Source organism: Micromys minutus, assembly GCF_963924665.1.
Source record: "Micromys minutus genome assembly, chromosome: 12".
NCBI lineage: Eukaryota > Metazoa > Chordata > Mammalia > Rodentia > Muridae > Micromys > Micromys minutus.
The window spans coordinates 4760199-4785205 of NC_137981.1; the positions used below are offsets into that span (position 1 = coordinate 4760199).

General features: G+C 40.0%; 1 protein-coding gene and 1 pseudogene across 17 annotated transcripts in view; both read right to left on the reverse strand.

Annotated features, from left to right (window-relative positions):
* The window catches only part of CADPS (calcium dependent secretion activator), a 431306-nt gene that overhangs the window by 375004 nt on the left and 31295 nt on the right, over positions 1-25007 (reverse strand). The window lies entirely within an intron of this gene.
* Positions 9671-10280, reverse strand: LOC308427976 (large ribosomal subunit protein eL15-like; annotated as a pseudogene). Its single transcript has one exon. The product of its transcript is annotated as a large ribosomal subunit protein eL15-like (transcript).

Below are 25007 nucleotides of genomic sequence, written 5' to 3' on the forward strand. Positions count from 1 at the left end.
AGTGCTGAACCCACTGTGTTCGGGCAGCAGGACAGGAAAATGCAGTAAAAGGATGGCAAAAAAGGAGAGACATGAGCAAGTATGTGGTATAGACAGATGAAGAAGAGAAATAAGGGTCTGCACTTAGCTGACCTTGATTGATACGGGTGTTGTGGCTTGCCAAGGGTTCTGGCAAACAACATCAAAACAATATCTCTCTATTGTTTCTACTGAGGTGCCATCTTGACAGGATCATATGAAAGTGTGTTCCCTTGGGACACACAAGTCACTACTACATTGTCCCTTTTCACGAAGTACAGCAAAGTACTGTTACATTGTTCCTGCCTGCACCTATCTTGTATTTCAGTGTGGCCATAATGGAAGGTCACTAAAGAAATCTATGTGAGCATTATATGATGTCAAATTTAAATCAGAGACCTAGAAAAAGATGTAGCTTATTTTCTATTTAAAACTTATCCCTTAGAGAAAGAGGTTTGGAACCTGGAACACTCCCAATTTTATGCAAAAACTGGACATCAGAAAGCCATGCAAAGAGGCAGCTGAAAACATGGAACACATTTTGTACCTTGTTTCTAGAAGCATTTGGTGCTCATTCTTCATGTGAGCTTCACACTGGGACCTGGGATCCCAGAATGTATAAGAGATCCATGTTAAAATGTTTTTAAGGCTTCTTGGAGCTTATATATTAGATATAAAAACGCTAGCCAAAGGAAGTCTGATCCCATATTGTCCTATTTGGAAGTGATTCTAATAAGTTCCATACTCAAACTATTTCCATTGACCAAATAAGGTGGAAGAAATCATTTTAAGAAACTGAAGACAGCACCGAAGAAGTTAAACATTAAGCCTATAATAAAGATATAAGAATAAGAACTTATAAGCATACTTTAAACAGACTATACAAAACCATTCTGACACAATTAAAAGGCCAAGTTTATATAACTTTTTGTGAAGAAGGTGCTGAGGTACAGACTAAAGGCAGAGAACTTCTTAAGCAACACCCAAAAGGGTGGTAAAGATATAAACATTTAGGTGCAGAAGGTCTTTAGAATTCAAATAGACATGACCACAACCTCCCAACATCACATTACACTTAATGTCAGGATACAAAGAATACTGAGTGTCAACTCACTTATAATGTCAAAGCCATTAGGATAGCAGTAGATTTCTCAACATAAGTTTTAAAGGCCAGGGAATCTTGGAGAGATGCATTTCTAGCTCTGAAAGGAAGTAACTGTCAATCTAGATTACTGCCATTTGATAAAATTGTCCTTCAGTCTCAAAAAAAATTTCATGATAAGCAAAAAACAAAAGTAAATCATGGCTATTAAATAGCATTGCAGAAGATACAAGATTATACAGAAGAATAAGTAATCACAGCTAGAAATATAGAGGAAATGATACATCTCACCAGAAGATCAAGTAATGAAATAGCAAAGAACAGAATATTATAAACGGAAAAGAAAACGACTGCAGTAAATCCATCTTCCCATTATGACCCTAAATGTGAAGGTTAATTTCCCAATTTTGTCAAAGTTAGGATTACTAAATTAAAAATTGAGGTTTACTGCTTGGTGCCTACAAGAAACACACCTCACCAGAAAAAGCAAGCATAGACTGAAAAAAAAAAAGGAAATTATATGACTACCTTGCCTAATGACTTGGAGAGTTACCTCTGCCTACATTAGAAAGTAGCATTTTACCCTTACCTATTTGCTAATGAGAAACAAATGTGTGTGTGTTTGTACACATACACGTGTGCCATGCTTGTGCATATTTATTTCAAGCAAATGAAATCAAGCATGAAGCCCTACTCATATATGACAAAGTGCAATTCTATCTAAGTAGGTAAGAATGAACTTTTAAAAAATAGTCATTACATTAGTAGATGAAACAGTACATCAAAAGATAGGATTTTACATGCACATATAAGCCAATATTGGTGTATTTAATCATATAAAGCAAGCACAACTGGACACAGGAAGACAGAATAGCAGGTATGTCCCTATTTAACAATAGCAAGCAACACCAATAATCTTTCTCTAGTGCAGAAGTAATCTAAACCAGGAACATAAAGGAAACTTCAGAGCTAAACTGTAGCAAAGATAAGTGGATTTGAGACAGTCATAAAATATATACCCCAACTACTATAGAATAAAATTTTTTTCAGTATTTTGTGGGGCTTTGTCTAAAAGACATGTTATATATTGTTAGAACAATTCTTAGCAAATGCAACAAATAGAGTAATTTCTCACAACTTATCAGATCAAAAAGGGATGGAACCACAAATGAATAGCAATAATAATAATTATTTCATTTTGTTTTGAGACAGTGTCTCAGTCTGTAGCCTAGGCTGCTCTGTTCCTTGTTCTGTAGATCAGGATACCTCAAACTCATGGGAATCTGCATCTTAATCCCCTTTAGTGCTAGGATTATAAGCATGCGCCACTATCTCAGACTTAATGAACTTTTACATGATTGAAGTAGGTGAGGAAATGGAGATCAAAATTCCTTAAAAGAATTAAAAATAGAAGCAATAGAATTAGTAGGAAACAATAAGGCAGTTTTTAAAATATCCTCTAAACTTAAGCTCTTAGTGACAGTGATTAAATATCAGAGAAATTTTATTATTTCTTTTATGATAGATAGAGCTCAAAGTCTTAAAAAATAAGAACAAGCCAATGAAAAACCCAGAGGAAAAAAATAAATTATAGAATTCCAGGCTGAGATTTAAGATAAAGTCTAAAAGAATAACACCAAGGTCAATGAAACAAAGGTGCATAAGACTGAAAAATTGTTAGCTGAGATGAGTCAGAGAGGGATGGAGGGGGGGGGAGCAAGCCCCAAAGTAAGAGATTAGAGATGAAAAGGAGTTGACAAAGTAATTCACTGATAGCTTGGACATCCAAACTCCTCAATAATACAAAACCAAAACAAAAACCTGCACATCAATATTTTTTGACAAGCATACATGAAAAAGTGAATTCAACAACAGAGTAAGAAAAACCATATACCATGATCAATTTGGTATCATGAGAGGAATGCAAGAATTCTTGCAAACACAAAAATCAATAAACATAGCATGACATTAATAGAACCAATAGTAAAATTACATGATTCTGTCAATTAATACAGACAAAGCAAAATTCAACTCTTACCATGATGAAATGAAGGCAAACGTAGCTATTGGATACTAGTATTTCTATTTTCAGGTCCTGTTATTAGTTTTGCAATAAAATACAACAAACACCTCCCCACAAAACACCAAAAGACCAAAATTCAGATCTCCTGAGAGTTTTCAAAATTGTTTGTCAATTCCAAGTTCATGGGAGTGAAGTTCTCAGATTTAATCCTAAAGATATGAGGATCATATCTGAACAGAACAAAAGCTATTTACAATAAACATACCATACCAAACTGGGAAATCCGAAAGCATTTCCTCTAAGTTCAGAAGGAACACAAGACTAACCATTGCCATGTTTGGTGTTGGTTAAATTGTCAATGTAACACATGCTAGAGCCATCTAGGAGAAAAAATGCTAATTAAGAAAGGGCCCCCATCTTATGGCCTGAAGGCAGGGCTTTTGGGCACTTTCTTGATTAATGATTGCTGTAGAGGTAGAGCCCACTGTGGATGTTGCTCCTGTTGGGTAGGTGGCCCTGGGTTACATGAAAAAAGCATTCAGAGTAAGACCTGGGAAGCAACCCAAAAGCAGTACGTCTCCATGATCTCTGATTCAGTTTCTGCCTTCAGGTTCCTGGCTTGAATTCCTTCCCCGACTTTTCTTCATGAAAGATAAAAATAAACTGCACACTGTAATCTGTAAGCTGAAATATATATTATTCCGACTCTGAAATCACTTTAGGTTATTTTAGGTCATGATCTTTATCATAACAATAGAAATAGAAAAAAGATACCATTCTCATTCTGTCTAGTGCTTGAATATTTAGCCATAGGTATAGAGCAAAAGAAAGAAAAACTAGCATATATGTAGAGAAAAAAAAAAGAAGTCAGTTTATCCTTATTTGAAGATGACACGGTCCCTAACATTAGAACGTCTTAAATAACCTCCATCTTGATTTTCACAGTGGCTGTCCTAATTTCTATTACTGATGACAGTGTGCTGTAGAAAACTTTTTCCAAGGACTTGATAAACTGAGAATATATAAAAGTCCACAACTTGGGAACAATATCAGGAAAATAATTCCATTCATTGTATCTTGATACTACCTAGAAATAAGTCTTACTGAGGAAGTAATCTCTAATAAAATGTATAATGCTCCAAAGGAAGATATTGACAAAGACATCAGAACCTGAATGGTGATCCTGTATAGAAAGAGCAATGATGGAAGCATCAAAGTACTTCAAACTAGGCAACTAAGCCATAGTAACCAAAATAGCATGGTAATGGCACAGAAGCAGATATGCAGACCAATAAAATAGGTAACCCAGAAATAAATTCATGTTGTTGTATCCATCTGATTCTTAACAAAAGTGCCAAATACACAAGTTGGTGAAAATGTATTTTCTTCAACAAATGGCTCTGGGAAAAATAGATATCTCAATATGGAAGAATGAAATTAAATTCCTATAGTTAATCCTGTTTTTTTAAACAGTTCAATGAAGATCATGAGAGAAAATGAAATCTAAGCAAAGACTATAAAATGAGAGGAAATCTTTTACATCTGTTAATTTAACAGTATTAATGCACAAAATACACAAAGAAGTAAAAAAGAATAACAGAAGAACAAACAGTTCAGTCAACACATTAGCAGAAACCTCCATAAACACTTGGGAAAAATAACCTCAAAACTGAGTATAATGTCTCATCCCTGTGATCTTGGGGCTTGAGAAACCAAGGCAGAGAGATTGTCATTATCTTGAGTCATCTCAGGCTACAGTAGTGAGATCCAGGCTAGCCCTGGCTAAACAAGTCTCTGTATCAAAGAGCAAATAGCCCTCTGAAAAAGTACAAATGGGCAGCAATGCATAAAAGTGTTAGTTATCTTTCATTATTGGGAAAATTCAAATCAAAACTAAGTAAGCTGGCTATCAAGTATTCATCAAATACTGGCAAGGATGAGAATGGAGAAGGGGCTCTTAACACACTCACCAATGGTAGGAACATCAACTAGAGCAGCCACTTTGGATATTAGTATGGAGTTTCCATAGAAAGTACCGTGCTGTTTAGTTGTATCAAGATGAAAGAGGGAAAGGCATCACACCACAGAAACACTCTTGATTTATTATGGTGCTTCATAGAGTCAAGCCATAGAAGAAATGTAGGAGCCCACCATCACACATGGATAAGGAAAAACTCATCCACATACTCAATGGAGGGAGTCATTCAAGCATAATGTAGGAGGAAATGCCATTTCCCAGAAAAAGACAGACGTGAAAAATCATTCTAAGCCAGCCAGACTCAAAATAAAACACATTATGCGCTTTTTCTTTCTCACAAGTGAGCATAGAAAAAATACATGAGGAGCTCAGGAAATGACTCAGTGGGTATTAACAATTTTGCACAAACATGAGGATCTGAGTCCAAATCTGTGGCACCTATGTAAGGAGTCCAGTGTGGTTTCAAACATGCCTATACCAATCATTTCTGTGAGCAAGGAGACAGATTGGCCAACGCACTCCATGCCCGCCTCGCTCGACATTCAGTGAGAGACTGTTCCCAGGTAATGAGCTAAAGAATAGAAGAACAGGACACTTGACATCCTCCTCTGGTGTCTGCAGGCACAGAACACACATGCTTGCGCACACAAACATGTAGCATGCACGTGTATACACATGAATACATACACTGCATTCACACACACACACACACACACACACACACACACACACAACACAGAAGGGCATTGGCAGGGAGTAGGAAGGGTACGGAAGGACAATGAGGAGACAGTCCTGACCCAATGCTCACATATGAGAATGTCACTGTGAAACACTGTTTTGTTTTTAAACCTGTTTGCCAACGTCATGTGTAAGAACATACAGTAACATTTTCCATCTAGTTTAGCTTGAAGCAGTTCAAATATCTATCAGAAGCAAAACACATAAATTGTGTTATAGTCATACTTAAATAATTATATTATTTAAGGGTAAAAGGAAACAAATTGTTGACACCTACAGCATCAGGACACTTCAAGAGTATATAACCCATTGTATGTTAATTTTAGACATGTGATTTGTCTGTGTGTGTTTGTGTGTGTTCACATGCTCTCATAAATGCACACATACATGTGCACACATGTTTAGGTGAGTAAATGTGTGGGGGTGTGGAGACCAGAGGTCAACTTTGAATGTTGTTCCTTAGACACTATCTGCTTTTTTTTCTTGAGATACATCTCACACTGATCTGGAGTTTTCTTATTAGAATGGCTAGCCAGCAAGTGCAAAGCTCTGTTTTTCTTTCCCAAATACCGAGATCACAAGGCAAGCTACCATAGTCAACTTTTTATGTGCATTCTGGTGATGCAACTCAGGTTCTTATGTTTGAATGTCAAGCACATTAGCAACTGAGTTACCTTTTCCATCTCTAAAGTTAAGTCTTGGTGAGAGAGGTAAGCAGGGTGAGTGGCTTTCAGAGGTGGCATTGATAGATAGCTATCTAGAGACTCTCTGTGAACGGGTGGGTGGAAACTTGGTAGAGAGGAGGAAAGAGTCTACATCTTGAGTTTGAGAGCCACTGCTATGGATAAAGTGTGTGATCCCTGCTTAGCCATATTCTGCATGAGGCTCACACACTGCTTCTGAAAAAAAAGTCATGCCCTGTGAGTTCTGTGGGAGATTCAAGGAAGCTGTCAGCGATGCTCTTGGACTCTACATGGTTTTTCTGTGCTTATTTTAGTGTGAAATTTTCTGTGAGTGCTTTCAATGGATCACTGAACAGAAGTGGTCTTAGGATGCTCTGAAGTGTGCATGTGCATGCAAACACATGTACACACACAAGTAGACTGGAGTTAGAGAAACAATGGCTGCCTGTAGTATGGATGGTACAGTGAACAGGCTGGAATCACCATCCCAGAAGTACAATCCTGTACTAAGTTAGTCTAGAATTTTCTCTGCTGGCCTCAGCCAAGAAAGCAGAGATAGCTACCATACAGGGTGTTGAAATTATTGGAAAATTACTGTTCTTATGTATTTTTTAAGTGAGAGACAAACTTTTTTAAAATTTAGAGAGAAAGTATCACAGCAGCTACTTTGCTTTCCCTCTTCAGACTCATTACTCCATGTTTTTCTGTCTGTTTCACATGAATCCCTTCTTAGCCCATCTAATAAAATGTAATTGTCTCTTCATTTCTCTGAATGTCTCCTACTAAAGTATGAGCTTTCTAAGTACAGTGGATGGCTACGAACTTCTGGCGCCTCGTGCAGGCCTGTCTTTGAAAGCAGTATTATTTGACGAGTAAAAGCCAGAATAGTTGAATTTTGTGAACATGGTTGACTCTATACTGCCATGGCAATTCAACATATACAATTTTCAGTTTGGAAGCTGTTGCGGTAAATATTATAAAGTGGAAAGCTTTTACCTGGCGTTGGGGCTGGCTCCCATGTGGCCACAGAGCACTGCAGGGCATCTCCAACAGAGCAGCTCCAGGCTGCCTCTAAGACCTCAGACTCGGTTCACTCCACAGTCCTGCGTGTCTTTTTTACTCACTTTCCTCCCCTGCCCGGTACAAACACGACCTCACAACTGTTAATTTATCAAACAGGTTTATACGTTGAATTCTCAATCCACAAACCCTTTACACAATAAGCTTACCACCAATGGACAAAGATATAAACTGCCCATCTAGATGAGATAAATTGACCCATGGAAACCCTTAAAAATAATCATAACAACCTTATCAATCTAGAGATGTGCCAAGGAAAACATTCACGTCTGCTTCCATCTTGCTTCCTCTGAATCCCCTGCCTACTCCCCCTCTCTGCTTTCCAAGACTGTTCCCTGAGTACCTCTCTACTGTACAATCACGTATCACCTTAACATCAACCTACAGGAACCATCTGCACATTTTCCTTTCCTGTTAGATGACTAGTATTCATCTGTGTGGTCTGGAACAGCCCTCCCTCACAACTACATCTCATGCTTTTCCATGTTATGTCCTACGTCGCCACATGACAAACACCCTAACGTTAGTAGCTTAAACCAATATCCACTTGGTTCTAGTTCTCATGGTGGAGGTTTGGGTGAACTCATTTGATGGTCAATGTTAGTATCCTGGGGGAGCTGAAACTGAAGATCACAAACTAGGTTGCTTAATTGCAGAAATGTGGTCTCCTTGAATTCTGAAGATTTGAAATTCAAATGAAAGGTTTGGATAGAAATTTCTCTGCAAAGGCTCTAGGAAGGTGGATAGGTTCACCATTATACCACCAATGCATTCTACCTGCAGAGTCTCTAGAAATAACCTCCCTGGCCTCTCCCAGAATCCAGTAGCCTCATGCCCCGGCCTTGTGACAACGTATCTCCAACCCCAGTCCCTATCTTCACACATACCCCATGTGTCTGTGTCTCAGTATGTTCATTCAATATACCCCTCACGTCTGTGTAAAATCAATCTCCTCGCGACACCTTTGTGGGTTGAGGGCTAGCTCCTAACACCTCAGCACTCACTCTTTGCCACCACGTGAGAAATGGACTGCCATTTCCTTCATCACTCCCTCTGAGAACACAAAACTACCTTCACCAAAAAAATGAATCAGCACAGACAACGGGTGGCGGCACTGAGAAGGCAGAACGGGCACTTTGCAATGCTACTGACATAACCATTGTGGTTTAAAGTGACAGGAATATCTGAGCTGCTAAGATTAAAGCCCTATACCTGTTCCTTGACTGAAGTCAATAAGCAGCCTCCTTGTAAATATGAGACTACTCCGCTGAATCTGGGGGTGGGGTGCTTAACACAGCACTCTCAGGTAACACGGAGGGTTCTTCTGCTCTAGCTCCTATCTGATTATCCAGTCCTCTGCTCTTCTTTGCAAGCATTACATAATCCACAGAGGGAGGTGGTCTGAAATAATCCCAGATTATGAAAACAGAGGGCCACACTCCAATTGCCATCCAAGGCTGAGACTGCCCTTGTCATTCAGAATTAATTACTTTGAAACCCGGTTCAGCTTGTATTTGGTACGTGTGGGAAAAACAAATGATTAAATTCATCCCCCAAATCCTGATGTTCGTAGACATTTCAAAGCCAGCAAGGTTGTCATGAAAAAGTACAGCAGCTGACGTGTCTGACATGTATGAGTGTTCCGTGTCAAAAACAGAGTCTACAAGCCCAGTTGTAGGAGCTTGGGTTCAATGGCAACTTAATGAGGAAAGTAAATTTGGGGTTAGAGGAAACCAGCTGAGTTTTCTAAGAGGGTACAAAAATGATAGAAGTCAGGGCATAAAAGCAGATTGGATAAAACTAATAAAACAAAGTCAAGGTGATACTTGATGTCAGTAAGTCTACGATACTGAAGATTATTAAAATGTTCTCTCAAGTATATACCTGGGTATTATTTTATATAAAAAAAAACTTCTTAGTGGCAAAGAAAATAATACTTAGTGTTTTACCTTTATAATTCTCACAGCATAAGTAAATTACATCAACATATTTCTTTTCTGACTGTCTTAAATTGTTTATTGGGTATGGATTTTACAAATGTTGCATAATTAGCAGTAAGGGTGGAGCTGGAGGGTACTACTCCCGCTCCAGGCTGCACAGTGAGATCCACCAATAGTGTGGTGGACCTTGTGACCCTTCCCAAGGCCCCTTGCGGCCAGCAGATGTCAGCCCACGCATCTCTCTGTGCTTCTGGACTGGTTTGGTGATCCGCTGGGTGTCAGGATTTCTTCTGATAGCTTTATGGAATGGATCAATGAGGATGACCTCGAAAAAGCTGTATGTGGAATGTTCACCAACCCAGTAGGAATTCAGGACTCTCAAAGCCCCACAAGGACGCCCAGCTCTCTCCTCAGCAACAGACTGAAAGCTTCGGGCTAATTTCAGCCGGTTAACACCATGGTGGACAGGCTTGCCTTAGATTGTACCCTTAGGAACTGGGCGTTTGCGACCACCACGTCGGACACGAATCCTATAAATGACATAACCTTGCTTAGCCTTGTACCCCAGCCTTCGCGCCTTATCTGGCCGGGTGGGGCGGGGAGCCCGGTGCAGCGTGGAGAGCTGGCGGTATTGCCAGCAGCGGACCCTCAGAAGAAAGCGCATCACGTCGGACTGCTTCTTCCTCCACAGCTCCTGGATGTACTTGTATGCGCCCATCTTGGCTCGCCTAATGACTTCTGCCAGAGGAAAGCAACACATTTCTTTTTTCTTTTTTTTAAAGATAATTTTATAGAGCCTGCAGTTTAGTCTTCTATCAAAACCTGATGTAATTCAATGTATTTAAAGAAAATAGCCCAGGGACTGAAATATTTTAACTTGCTTCTTTAATGAGAGGTTCTTTGCAGTTTTTCTAAGAACATTTGTTTTCCTGTGCTTCTTTCTCCCACATTCTCTCCCACATACACATGCTAAAAGACAACGTGTAAAAGAGGCCTGCCTGGGGAGAAGACTGAGCTGGGATAAAGTTGGCTCATAAGAAGCCTGGGTACTTATGTGCACAGGTGCATTTGCAGATGTTCAGCAAAGAATGTGTGTGTGTGTGTGTGTGTGTGTGTGTGTGTGTGTGTGTGTGTAGGTATGTGAACAAGGGTGTTAGTAGAGGCCAGAAGGGAGTGTCAAATCACTTGGAGCTGGAGGCACAGGCAGTTGTGAGTTGTCTGGTGTGGGTGGTGGCAAACAGACAGACCACAGGACAACACTCTCTGTGGCTTCATGGTATTGCTTTCAAGCAGAAAAACAACCAAGTCAGCTCTGTGCCCCGTCCAACATGCTTCATAACTTGCTAGCTTTCTGTTTCATGTTCCTCACTTATATGTGGCGTTCTTTTTACCTGAAAGTCACAGACTTCCTCCTGCTTTGGAGGAGTATCTGTGTGAGGGAACGTCTTAATTCTTACTAACTTGGAGGAAAACTAACCTCTCTTTACAAAGCCAGAAATCTAAGCCATCATGTTGAAGTTTTCTAGAGGGTGAGAGTATTAGGGACTATGAGATTTCCCCTAAGTGTGACTCCATAACTAACTATCAGAAGCATCATGTGGAGCCTTAGTAAGAATACACATATGAGACCTCACCCCACAATGACCGAATCCAAAATTCTCGGTCTGAGGGCCTTCACATCCTCCAGGGACTCTGATGTAGGCTAAATTTTGAGATTCATTGCCCCTCATTTAAACTTCACAAGTGTCTTACATGTTCCCAAACTCTCATCTCCTTCTCTGATCTTTTAGACATAAAGAAAAGGTGGTTCAGAAAGCTGAGGCCTTTTGCCACCTCGGTTACTAATGACAGGGCTGGGATTTAAACTCTGGTTGTTTAGGGGCCTAATCTGAAGCCTTCTCCATTGACCGAGTAACAGCATTTCTACTGGCCACAGAAAATCCAATTTGAAGAACAACTCTGCCCCGTTTTATCAGAAACCAAGAGACTCTTTCCCTTGTAGGTTATAATGTCTACAGACTCAAGCCAAACTTGGCTCTTAATCCCCCGCACCACCCTCACTAGGAAAGACACAATCACACCCCTAAGCTGGAAGCTTTAGTAGTACTTAAGACATCAGGAGAGTATCTATTGGTATTTCAAGCTTCTTAATCTCAAAGGATTTAGGCTTTAGCAACCAACCACAAAAAGGGCATGGGTGTATGTGTAACTGAAATATGAACTGCTGATCTGGATCCTAATCTAACGTGACCTTATAACATCCCAAGTATTCAGTCAGGGGCCAGGATAAATGGTGAAGCAGAGAGAGAAAGGTGCTATAAACAGCCACTGAGGAAGATTTCTGAGACAGGAGGAATTTTGGTCTTGCATGTACACAATTGCTCAAAGCTATCTAGAAAGATAAAATCCTTATAAAACCCTGGAGGTGCTTTTCTTCTGTCCAGAGAGCAGATCTGTGTTCTCCAGAACACTGGTGGCACAGTGTAGGGAACTGTGGTTCAACTTCGGTCAGATTGCTTGGTTGAATTTATGTCTATTTCCTGATACTGATAAGATGTGCTAACTGTGAAAGCCATTACCATTAGGAGAAAATGACTAAAGAGTATGAAAGGTCTCTCATCCAAATCAAAATAATCCCAGAGTAAAAGCCCCTTTAAAGGAGAGGCAAGTCTGGAAGGGCAGAGAATGGTTTGAGAAGAACCTGGGCTGTACATGGCTGTCTATGCCAGCACTCCCTCTGTGAGAAGCCAAAGGGGAACTCCAGAGCCAAGTGCCTATCTGAATCTTTCTGAACTTCCCACAAAAGTCGTGGGCACCTAGATGCTCCTGTTCATAGCTCAAGTGACACTTCTAAGAAGAGCCTTTTTGCTTTGGAGGAGACTTTCCTCCAAATGTGGGCCTGTCTGCATACAACCTTAAACCTGGTTGCTAGGTTACATGACTATATTCCTACTTTGGTGTAGTATTTCTCACCTTTTTTTTTTCTTGAAAGCAATAGACAGGTTGTAGGGAAGAAATATTTGCTAAAAAAAAATCTGCTGGCAGTTGGTCTTTTCTTTATTCCTTCCTTCCTTCTTTTGTTTCTTTCTCTCTTTTTTTTTTTTTTTTTTTTTTTTTTTTTTTTTTTTTTTTTTTTTTTTTATTTTCTGCTGAGCTGCCAGACGGAGTTCTTAAAAATACACCTGAGCTGTTGCTGGGTGCCAAAAAATTCACATCAACTGGCTGCCTGTGAATGGATTTGATGTGAGGCTTAGAATGGCACACTACAACTCAGTAAGTAATTTGATGAAGACAAGACCATTGCAAAACAGGAGAGCAGCCTTTGATTTGATACCCCCTGTTGTGTGAAACAAAACAACTCTATCTCATAATTGGAAATATAATATTGTACTTACCACATCTTTCCACAAAGTCTGAAATTATGAAAAATATGTCTCATACTGATAACGAAATATGGAAACCAAGTTGGGATTGCCTCTCTTAAGCACACTAGGAATCTAGATTATACACAAGTGTGTTTATTGGGAACTCAGACAGTGTCATAAGCAAGTACTATCATCTGCTCCTCAAGATACCTATCTTAAGGACAATTGAGGATAAGAAAGTGATTTTTTTTCTTATGGTCCCATCATTAGTGGGATCTGGCCTCCAACTCAATGTCCTTTAATCTTGTATTCCTGTTCTATCACAATGTATGTGCTATAGAAACTCTATGAATAATCAGAAAATAATTATTTTGAGTGTCATTGTTGCTGAATCAGATTCTGATAAATGATCATGTCACTTGACATTTTCAGAAACAAGTCTATCTGTCATTAGGAGGTTTCCTAATAGCAGGGAAAACCAAAAACCCTGAATGGATTAAAACACCTTGATACAAATGGTCCAAATGATATTTAAAGAGCAGAGAGATGGCAGCTCTGTGGCTTGCTGTCAGTGCTTCTTCTGCCATGTGGGATAATTGTTATGATAAACTTTCAAAGTATGTCCACATCTTGTCTCATTTCATTTGATCTTCCCAGTAATCCAATAACCCACAAGGACATTCCACAAATGAGGGAGTTGAAGTTCACAGAGAGTATATAAATCAGCTAGAGCTCAGGAATAGCCTATGCTTCAGGGACTGGCAGCATCTGTGCATTCCTACTAATACAGGCCAAGAGTTGTGCCTTGTCATTATGGTACCTGAAAACGCATTCAGCATGTTGTCCGAGAACTGGATTCTGTCTCCCATGAATGTTCACTGCTGTGGACGTAAGGTGGTGTAAGGTGGTGATCCAAGCTCTCTGCTAGTCACAGAGTTAATCTCAGTTGACATTGTTGGCTCTTAGTACCCTGTGAGTGTCATGCTTCAGCTTGTACAGTAGCCACCATACACCCTTCCTACTATGTTAGTCAGCATTTAGTTTCACTGGGTGTAAAGGGCAGGTGAACTGACAAGAACTGGGCAAATGCTCAATTGGCCATTGAGATAAGGACCTTTGCCATAATGTTTAGCTTCTTTCAAAGCCTCAATTCTTAGGATCTGTATAAAAAGTGAACAAATACACAACAACCTTGCGTAGCTAGGGGTTATTTTGCATATTAATAACTTTTTAATGCTCCAATTATATGTTTACAGTTTGGGAGCCCTACTAGGTCTCTATTTGTTTTCAGTAACATAAAACTATATGCTAATGGACTCTTAAACGTTATCTATAATACACACTAGGCTTAGGACTTATTCTTATTTCAACATTTTTCAGTTAGGGTTGAAAATTGACATCTATGGATCTAGTCCTATTGAAAGATAAGTTTTCCTTTGACTTAACTGCATTTTTTAAAGAATTGATTTGATTTCATCTTGCTGACTTAGATTTAATCATTGAACCATAGTATCTGATTGCCACCTATATTGAACGCACGTTAGTATTTTATCATTGTTTACTCTACAGTTAAATCTTCATAGGCAACTGAATTAGATGGTTATGGAGAGACGCTTTAGCACAGAGTTTGTTATAAAAGCATTCACGATTAATAAAAATTAACGGCTTATTAAAATCTTAGAGGTTTGAGATAATGGTCTAAATATACACCAGATTGGTACCATCTTGGGCCTTAATTTCTTGACATAAAAATAAGATTGGAATACTGGGTACATACTCAGATCTGTAATATCAGATTTGGTGAAGCTGAAACATGAGGATTTTTATGAGTTCAGAGTTAGCATGGCCTCAAGTGACACCATCTCTTACAAAACAAGCTGAGAGCAGCAATCAGTGCGGTCACTACTTCCAGTTCACCCACGATTCATGCCATGACAAGCAGATGACTGGAAATGACTGGCTATTTCTGGAAGCCTCGAGCCCAGAGACTGCCAGTGTGTAGACCTGAACATTCTATGGGTTTGGCCAACAGCAATGAATGGACAAGTCATCATGGAACAACTGTTAGTTCTGTAGTCTTTCTACTCAATGAATACTTTCTGATAGTCATTTTCAACAACAGCAGTAACAACAACAATAATAAAAAATAATAATACTCTAGAGAAAAATGTGGATGGGCATGAAAGCAGCCAAGGAGGATCTGAAATTAATCTCCCACGGGATTGCAGCACTTACCTAAGAGTCACCTTGTTATAAGCAAACACGGGCCTTTTCTCTACAGGCATTTCTTCCCTCTCTTTTGTGTAGCATTGTCAGGACATGGCTCCTTTACTCTGCTCCTGTGTTGTCCTGTTTTTGGCTCTTTCCACACACCTGTCTCAAAGCATCACGACTTCTATTTTAGGAGACCACAGCATCTTCACATAGCAGTATTCCCCAGATAAAGATCTGACATTATATGGGTCTTCATCTTTGAGATGTTCTGAAAGATTCAGTTCTTGCTTGTCTTTAAAAACCACCCTCTCTGTCCTCTAAGCCCATTGTAAGTCACCAATGTTGCTTTTCTGGGTATTGACAGTTTTACAAACCAGAATTAACTTCAGCATAAAGAGCACATCACCACCCCTTGGCCCAGTCTCCCATCAGAGCTCAAAGCTTCCTTCTGGTCCACTTTAACCACAATCGTTTGCTAACAATCTCATTTCCTTTGAATAGACCTAGGAACCAGAGACAGAATACTGAAAATGTGTGAGTCATTGCTTTTGTTCTTGCCCTGTGTGTTTTCCTGGAAGAGTTAATGCAGGACAAGAAAGAATGAAGAGAAGATGGATAACTGAATTGAAAACCTCAGGCATCCACTCCAGAACAACCTCCTTACAGGAACCTGAAGAGACAGCTGAACACATCCCATGATCATGTCCATCAACACATCCTATGATGTAGTTATCACACTGAGTGATTGACCATACTTAGCCCAGACGTATGTCCTAAGATAAGATTAAACATGTTCTCTAGAGACATAATTATATTACTTTAGGAAAATGTACATTCATTTGCTCACAGAGCTGAATATCTCATCCAAGTCTGGGCCATAGACCCTATGGTCATCTTCCCAGACCCTTAGTTTCAAAGTCTATACCAAGTGATGCTATGGCGCAGCTAAGGCTATGAATTAACAAACCATGCAGGCTTCTCAAAGGATTGGTTTGTGTTAAGCACCTTTAAAGTAACTGGCATAATCCTTACAGGGAACTTAGCAAAGGCTATATAATATAGTCATGTCAAAGTTCAGAGCCCACTTCCCTGTGCCTGTGTCTTAGGAACATTTGTGAGACAAGACAGTGCCACGCCCTCAGACAGCATAAAATGTGGTTGCATTGCACACAGCAGAAAATAAATCTCACCTCTAGAGTAGAGTGTTCACCTGCCGTCATAAATTACCTCTTAAAGTACATCTGTTCCTAGTAAGACTAGGGAATGGAGAGTGGCTAAGAATCTATTTAACACTGTCTCTCCACACATCGCTCATCATCAGCTTCGGCTGTAAAAACATGTATCTTCGCTGAGTCCATGTCTATGGATTGCAATGGAAGGAGACAAGCTGCCGCTGCTGAGGCATTGCCACGCATGATGGATGAAGCCAACTACTGTGACTGCTGAAAACTCTCCCAGCCTCAGAGCCATGCAACTAAAAGGCAGAGGAGAAAGAGGCCATCTGCTTCATGTTGGCTACGGATGCATCTCTGCTTGGGTGGAATAAAGAGCCCTTTACTCCTCTAAACAACAACAGCAACCAACAGCTTCCTGTTCATCTTTGGAAAAAAAATGCTTCCTGTAGTCAGATGATATTTGTGACATATTTGTATTTTCACAGTTAGGGAAAGAACAAGGTGTCTCATTTTTTCACTCCAATCACCTGTGGTGTGTGTGTATGTGTGTGTGTGTGTGTGTGTGTGTGTGTGTGTGTGTGTGTGTGGTTAGAGATCAATCTCATGTCTTATTTTTTAGAAACTATCGGGTTTATTTTTCTTTTTTGAGACAGGATTTCACACTCAGTCCCGAGGCTCACCAATTAGGCTAGGCTGACTGTCCAGTGAGCCCGCCTCTGCACTCCCCAGCACTGTGATTACAAGCATATGTCATTATGCCAGAGTTTTTACATAGGTGCTGGGATCAAATGCTGGCCTCATGCTTGTGTGGTACCCACTTTACCACTTGAGCTATGCTCTAGGCCTCCTCCAATTCCCTTTAATGTCTGGTCTTAGGACAGAGTCTATACAGGGAGCAGACAGCATAGAATTTTCTACTATTCTTAGACTTGTAACAAATAGAGTTTCAGTTACCGTGACTACTGGTACTTTTAATACCGCTTTTATCCGGGAGAAGCTATAAAAGATCCGTGATTTGTGGTGATATGTTATAAATGAGATTCTTGTTGGCAGGGAAGAACAAGGGTTTTCCACGTGGGCTGCTCAGCAGAATCTCTAACACTCCTGGATCCTCACAGGGGTACAAGCAAACAGAGAGACTGGAGCTGAGTCCTTGCTCCTCCTCTCCTCCATAACCTTTCCTGTGAGAACATGTTCACTTTTATCTGATTATCCACAGAAATTTTGTGTCATGTTGCTTTTGCAGAAACTGTTTTAGCTAGTCAAAAATATTATTTTCCAGGGGGTGGGGGAAAAGGAACAGGGAAAGAGATGCATGTCTTGAGAGAAACAAAGATCTTACTGCTCCTTTAACCATAGATCTAGCATAATCTGGCTTTAAAAATAAAGGAGTTATGAATTCCAAATTCATGGAGAAAAGAAATGTTGCAGAAAGATCTATGTTATCACTTAGGTAATGATTCAGATTGTTATTTTCTAAGTTTCTTGTCTTAAGTATTTGTAAGAAGTTTAAGTGTAAATTTAAAGAAAGATTTTTTTAAAGAAACCCGTACTTCGAAGGCTGAAGATACAGCTCAGTTAGTAGGGTGGCTGCATAATCAGCATGAGCCCTTGGCATGACTCCTAGCATTATCAAATAAGTGAATATATGTAACTAAATTTTGTACTCCTGAGACGGGGCAATATGGAGCTATGAACCTTTAGGGCACAGATGACACGTAGAGGATAAAGATATGTAGGTTAAGAGCAAGGCCCTCTTTCTGGTATGGAATAATAGCTTTGGGATATCTTAAACATTATACATTCATAAATGGGGCAGGCTGGTGTTTTCCACTTGTGAGTAGATATTAATAATGGGCTACCCATTAATAGGCAAACTTGAAGTATAGTTGACCCATGGAGTAGGTGCCTCAGAAATGAGACTTGATTGCTGCTACCTACAACACACTGGTTATAAGAAATCAGGACTAGATCTTAGGTCTTCTGACCTTCTTAAGCTAGCTAGATCGTGGCTTCTGCAACAAAGTAAAGGGTACAGTGGTTACAGATACCAACTTTGGAGTCAGAAACCTGCCAAAGCCTTGACCTCTTTCTACATTATAACCATCCGATGTCTCTTGACACTATTCCTTCTGGGTCTGACACATTAGGGTCATGATGCATAGCACAGAGTGAGATGCCTTTTACATGCAATGACACCAGTTTTTCATGTAATGTAGTACTGGACCTAGTCTGCAATCACCAATCATCACAGGAGAAGTTGGCACTGTGACCAAATTAACCTTGCACCACTTACTTATGTGGTCTTCCTGACAACATTCAATATGCATTTAATTCCTTGCCCTTGGGAGAAACTCAGAGAAGAGATGATCATATTTGCAAGTATAAAGCTCTAAAGTCAATATGTGGGGGTCTCTCATGAGGTCATCATACCATGATCTCCAGTCAGGGTTCAAACATACAATGTCTCAGTCTCCTATTTGCTTGGAAGATGGGTGGTATTTAGAGAAATAATATTAGTGCTTGGAACCTAAACTACAATGTGTGAAGACACCAAAATGTCTTATTGTTTAACTTGAAAGTGCTCTAAAGCTTTTCAAAATACAAATAGATTGCATGACTACGGTAGCAATAGGCTTTGTGTGAAACATGCATTATTGTGTGTATTTAGCTTCATGGAAACAAAGATAGGAAATTCACCTTATCCCAGTAACTACTACCTCCAGATAAAGATAGAAAAAGTGGATATAGCAGGCTCCTTGTATCAACTTAAGATAGTTAAGAAATGCAAAGGAGACTGGTATTTAAATCTAGAAAATTTAAGGCAAATGATAACATTTATTTGAGGTTTCAAAAGCTTGTTTTCATCTACTGAATTGCAAAATATTCAAAGTCAATTCTCTTGATGATGTCATATTTGTCAAATGACATTCAAACACATTCTCCTAGGTACTTTTAAAAATTATTGAACATGTAATTGGAGTCCTCGGCTCATGAAATATGAGACCAAGCATATAACACTTTATTCTTGTATACGTATACTGGGTAACCATGAATTATGCAAGGCAGTAATGATTGTCTTATAAAGAAAGGGAGCAGACGCATGAGCTTCACCAAGGGTTCAGGGGAGTTCAGAGAGGCAAAAGTGAGCTGCGCCATGTTAGCAAGAGGGAACATTAGACATCCTCCTGTGTGCTGGGGTGCTCATAGAAATACAGTCACAACTTCAGGGAACCACGGTTTCCTATTGTGAATCTAGACTTGACGATGTTAAAAAAATAAAAACAAAAAAGAAAGGATAACTATATATTCAATTATTTCTGAAAGACATTCTGCATGGCCAGGGGAGCTAAACTCATTAGGTGCCTCCATCAAACAATAATAGTGTTTTTTTCCCCTTTCTTATCTCCTTTCCCTGTTTATGCACAACCACATCTACTTAGGCACCCTGCCCAGGTGAGATTTACAGACTAATTGATTTTGGAACAACATGCTTGTTGAGCACATCCTGGCTAATCCCGCCTTTCTTAACCTTACAGGCACCTTGTAACTGCCTGCGGAGATCTTTAGCTGAACTGATGCTTGTGCTTCTCGGCCCTCTTAGCTGCTCCTGGACAGATCCACGGTACAACCACAGATGAAAGAAATTATTGCTGTAAACACCTGTCTGAGATAAAATGAGCCAGACATTTCCATGGTCCTCAAGAAAGTGACTAAATGATCAAGTTAATTCAGACCCAATAGACAACTATAAAAACAGACATGAAATATGGCTGGATTCTGCAAGAGCGCTCAGCAAGGAAAGGTACTTATGCCCCAACCCTACACCCTAAATTCTATTCCCAGGACCCTTACAGTGGAAGAAGGGAACTGACTCCAATACATTGCCCTCTGATTGGCACATAATCGCTTTGCCAATCATAAATATCCCTGAAACCTTTCCTTACATTCCTTTTGGATATAGGCCAGAGGCCAAGGCAGCAGGCACTGGGTCCCTGTGAAAGTTCAAGGTCTGGTAGAGAACACAGGTAATGGGATGAGATGGGGGGAGAGGCAACCACTGGATTCTCAAGGATGCCACCAGTGGGCCCTTGGGATGCTAATTAAGGAAGACGTCCCTTTGTGGAAGTGAAGGAACCTGGAACTTTCAAGGTTGAGTTAGCTCACCCATACATACCCAAATGTGAACATTTAGTATGAAGTACACTCTAATCTCAGAGGATAGCAAGAGTTATCTATGTCTGAAGCCAAAAAGTTGATCAACATGGTAGAAACAACAGATGGACAAATTAGATTACAGAATAAATACATTATCTGTGCTCTTTTTGGGGAGTTGTTGGTGGGGTGTGTGGTATGGACCTTAACCCCAAAGGCTCTGGGGAAGATTCTGAAAAGTAATAAAAAGTTTGAGCTTTGAGACAAACCCCAGAAATTCCTTTTGAAAAGAAAAAGAAGAAATCGCTGGCACATTTTTCCATCTACTGGTGTCATGGTGATCGATTTCCCCAGAAACTAGCTCATCAGACCATCCTCATGAAACAAGAACATGGATGCTCAGCCCCAATCTCTGAAATACTGTCATTGCTAAGACTTCACAGAGAACCTTACACCATTCCTCAGTATCCAAATGACAAGAAGCTACTCTTCCAAGTAAAAGATTAATTGATATGCACCATTTTCCTACTCTGTGTGATTGGTATTGCTACATATTTAATTTCTAATTCTTTATACGAGACATTTCTCATTATGCATTCCCAGCCAGTCTCAAAACTCCATGGTTCAAATGCAATTCTTGCCTTGGCTTCCTGAGTTTCTGGGTCTTACAGGTATGTCCCACTATGCTCAACACTATAGATTCAAGTGTTACAGAAACCTTTGTTATGTTGACACCATTCTATCCCCTTACTGAAGTTGAGTGGAGTTAAATTCCTTAGGCTCACGCAGCTTTCATGTGGTTCATCTGAGATAAACATTCACAGGATAAGCACTCAAGATAGGACTTTTGTATTTTATGCTTCTCACTTGCCCAATGTTTCCCAGTCTCTGTGATCCATCAGCAGAGGACAAAACAAGGAGAAAACATTGACAGTTTGCTGGGCACTTGCACCAGCCCTATGAAAGACAGTATAAAAGTAAGGAAACACATAGCTAGTGTCTTCCAGTTGCATCAATGAAGGTTTTGACTACTCCTTAGAAAGTTGCAGAGTCTCCCCAGCCGACTTCATTTCTGGGTTACTAGCCACACCTTCCAGCAACCATGGAAAAAAGTATATGATGTGTCTTGGGTTACTTAGTGCTCCTGCCTCTGGCCGGTACTTTTTTGTTTTGTTGGTTGGTTGGTTTGTTTCAATGTTATTATTTGACCTTGTGAGATTCCCTGTACCATGCTTCCTAAGGAGTTATCCAGTGACTGAATGCTAGACTATAAGCACATTGCCAAGGGACAGACTGTATTTGTATTCAAGGACAACAGAGCAAAGAATGGAGACTTAAAATAAAATATAAGCTTAGGTCTCTGTAACTCCATTTCTCAGCTGAGCTGGGTTGGGTGAAAGATTTACCTCTTTGAGGGCTTCCCAGATCTTTGTCTGTGTAATCCAGGCTGTGACCTCTCCACACAGTGCCCTAGGGTTCAAGTCCTGCCACTCACTGAACATGTCCATGCTGGATATTCTTTTTCCAATTTAAGGAAAGATATAATGAACCAGTAGTAAATCAGCCTCCAAATGGAGTCACATCCTTTTAGAAAGGAATGCTATCTTTTGATATATGCAATATATCAACCACGTAGTTACTGCATAGGTCAGCCCCTGCACATGTCAGAAGAAATATGATGAGACCCGGGGGCTCGCCTAGGCTCAACCTTCAGGCTGGTTTTGTTCACTCAGTACATTTCTGACCCTACAAGAAGGATGCATAAGGAGACAAAGCACCTTGAAATGTGGGCCAATCTCCTGGTGAGACTGAGGCTGGCAGCACCATGTGATATGTTCAGAATAGATGATGCTGGATTTATAGAAGGTAAATGAAAGTGCCCAAGGCAGGAGTCAGGAAGGACTCACTGCGAACCAAGTAACACAACAAAAACCAGAGAGCATTGGAATCCTGAGATGCAGACCAATCATCATCCTGGGATCTCTCATTGGCAAGTAATTCCTCTGTGTCTGTTGGGAATCTGTGAAACCCCTATGAAAACTGTGAGCAAAGGTGTTTAAAGTATGGCTTTTCTGAGAGCGCAGTCCACAGACCAGGACACCGATTCTAGGCTGAAATCCTGGCTGAACTATCTTTTCATAGTGCAGCTGTAAAGATTTTTCCGAACTGTGATTATTCAGAACATTGCATAATCTCTTTAGGAGGAAAACCAAAGCACTGCATAATTAACTGAGTTAAGGCTTATAAAGCCCTTAGGGATATACTTGGGATATAGCATTCAAGAATATCATTTTGGGGGTACAAGGAGATCCTTGGGTGCTAGATTTCTAGGCCATGGGCTTGTCTTAAAATAGAAGCTGGTGCTTAAATATTCAGTGAGCAAAGGATTACCATTAATACCTGATTTACTCCAGACCCTCAGACAGAAAGGAAGAGAAGGGTATGCCTTTCTCTAGAGGAGCATAGGGGTAGGCAAATATAGGTAAAACATACATAAGGTGAGAGTTATAATTAACTGGCTGGTTCAATAGCATGGCTGTATTCAGAGGATTATAGAAACAGATGACAAATGCTAATGAAGTCATGGGGACAAGTGACCTTCAGCATTTGTCCAGGAAAGCTTGATTAAAAGCTAGCATTAGTGAGGAAGAAAATTAACCAGGTTTTTTAAAAGAAGAAATGATGTACAAAAGCCAATGGGAGAGAAAAACTGCTACAGATGTGAAGGGCCATGCGCATCCATGCTAGAAGAGTCCAAATACAGGGCGGGGCTGTGGTGAGGGGAAACCATGAGAGTGGCATGGACCACCACTGAATGTCTTGATGAAGAGGTAAGTCTCTCTATAGGGTCTTCACAGAGGAACAAAGCTGGCACTGGGTGCAGAAGTAAAGATGGCTAAGAGTGGTGTCTAGCGTCCACCACGAGAGAAAGAAAACTGAGCACCAAGACGTGAGCTATGCACATGGCTCTAGGTGTACAACAGAGAAGACAGGTGTGCGGATGCTGAATCATGCCGGCAGGAGAGGAAGACATGGTTAGGCAGAGCCACGGAGGTTTCCAGCCTGGAAGATGAGTGTGAGGAACAGAGCAAGAGTTTAGAGGGACAAGCAGGACTGATGAACTCACTGTGGGCCACACTATTGGATCATTGAGTGTGACATAGTGAGTGAATCCAGAAGAGGCTTCAAATAAAGATCAAATTAGATAATGCACATGGAAGCTTCACAAGCTACAGAAAACTAATTACCCACGTTGCAATTTCCGTTAGTGTATAGCACAGGCCTTGGAGTTTTAAGTTAACCTCTCACTACTAGTTTTCTATTCACTTCCACAGGGATAGCAGTTACCCTTTATTCCAAATCCATATGGATATAGGGGTATAAAATGAAATTGTCTATGTAACATCAGTTTTTGTGAGTAGGACACACACATCCAACGTAATATTGTTACATGTTGTTAAAGCCTAAGAGTTGAAAACAGCTTTAAGAAGTCATTTTCTCAATAGTTAATAACAAGAAGACAATTCAGCCATGTAATGCACAACCTAACATGCAGGCTATGTCCTGACCCTCATAGTCACACAAATGAAAATTAGCTTTATCTAAATCCTGTATGTCTATCTTTGGGACTTATTTTTTGAAAGACGAAAATAATATTTTTCATCAGTGTGTGTACTGTGTATGTGTGTGTGTGTGTGTGTGTGTGTGTACATGTGTGCATGCACTTCTGTATGCTTTGCATAAGGAAGAGTGTACCATCTCATAACACGGATGGCAAATATATAATGTAGTTAAATATCCAAGTTGCTGATGCTGGTTGGTAAATCAAAGCCAAGGCAATTAATCCTTTTTATGAAAATAATTTTATACTTCAGTATAAATCCTTAATATTCTGAACAGCATGACTAGCTCATAGGAAATAGTACTTTTAAATTAAAAGCTGACAGTTATTTAAGGCACCTTAAGAAATCCTTTTAGATTCTAAATATTTCTATTTTGATGTGTGTATCTGGTTACCTTGACTGCCCCTCCACCTTTCTGGACCATTTACCCAAGTGGGAAATCAAAATAGAGTCAGTGTCTGTGTGAAGCCTACCAGTGCCTCTGAACACAGTCACATAAAACATACTCACTGGAGAGTGTTTAGTCCAGTCCCAATCTCCAGGAAGCAAATGAGATTCTCAAATTTATAGCTCTAGCCCTTCCTTCTCTTTCTCAGTTTTTCTCACCACACACACCTCCTCTGAGTATCCTCTAAATCCCCTTTAGTTCATCAACATCAAAACACTTCCTCCATCTTGTTCCATCATGAAGGAAGGCGGAAAGCTCCTGAGTTGTCCGAGTTCCAAGCACAGGCTGTGTGTCTAAGTATGGAGGTCGGGGTATCCTAGTTGGAGTGTAAGGGCCTTAGCATCCAGATCCTGACTCTATTCCTTGGGACTGACCTTGACTAAGACAACTTTAGTCTCCTCCCCTATAAAATGAAGCAGATATCTGCCTTGACAGATTTCTTTTGAGAAGTTTGTTCAATTAGAA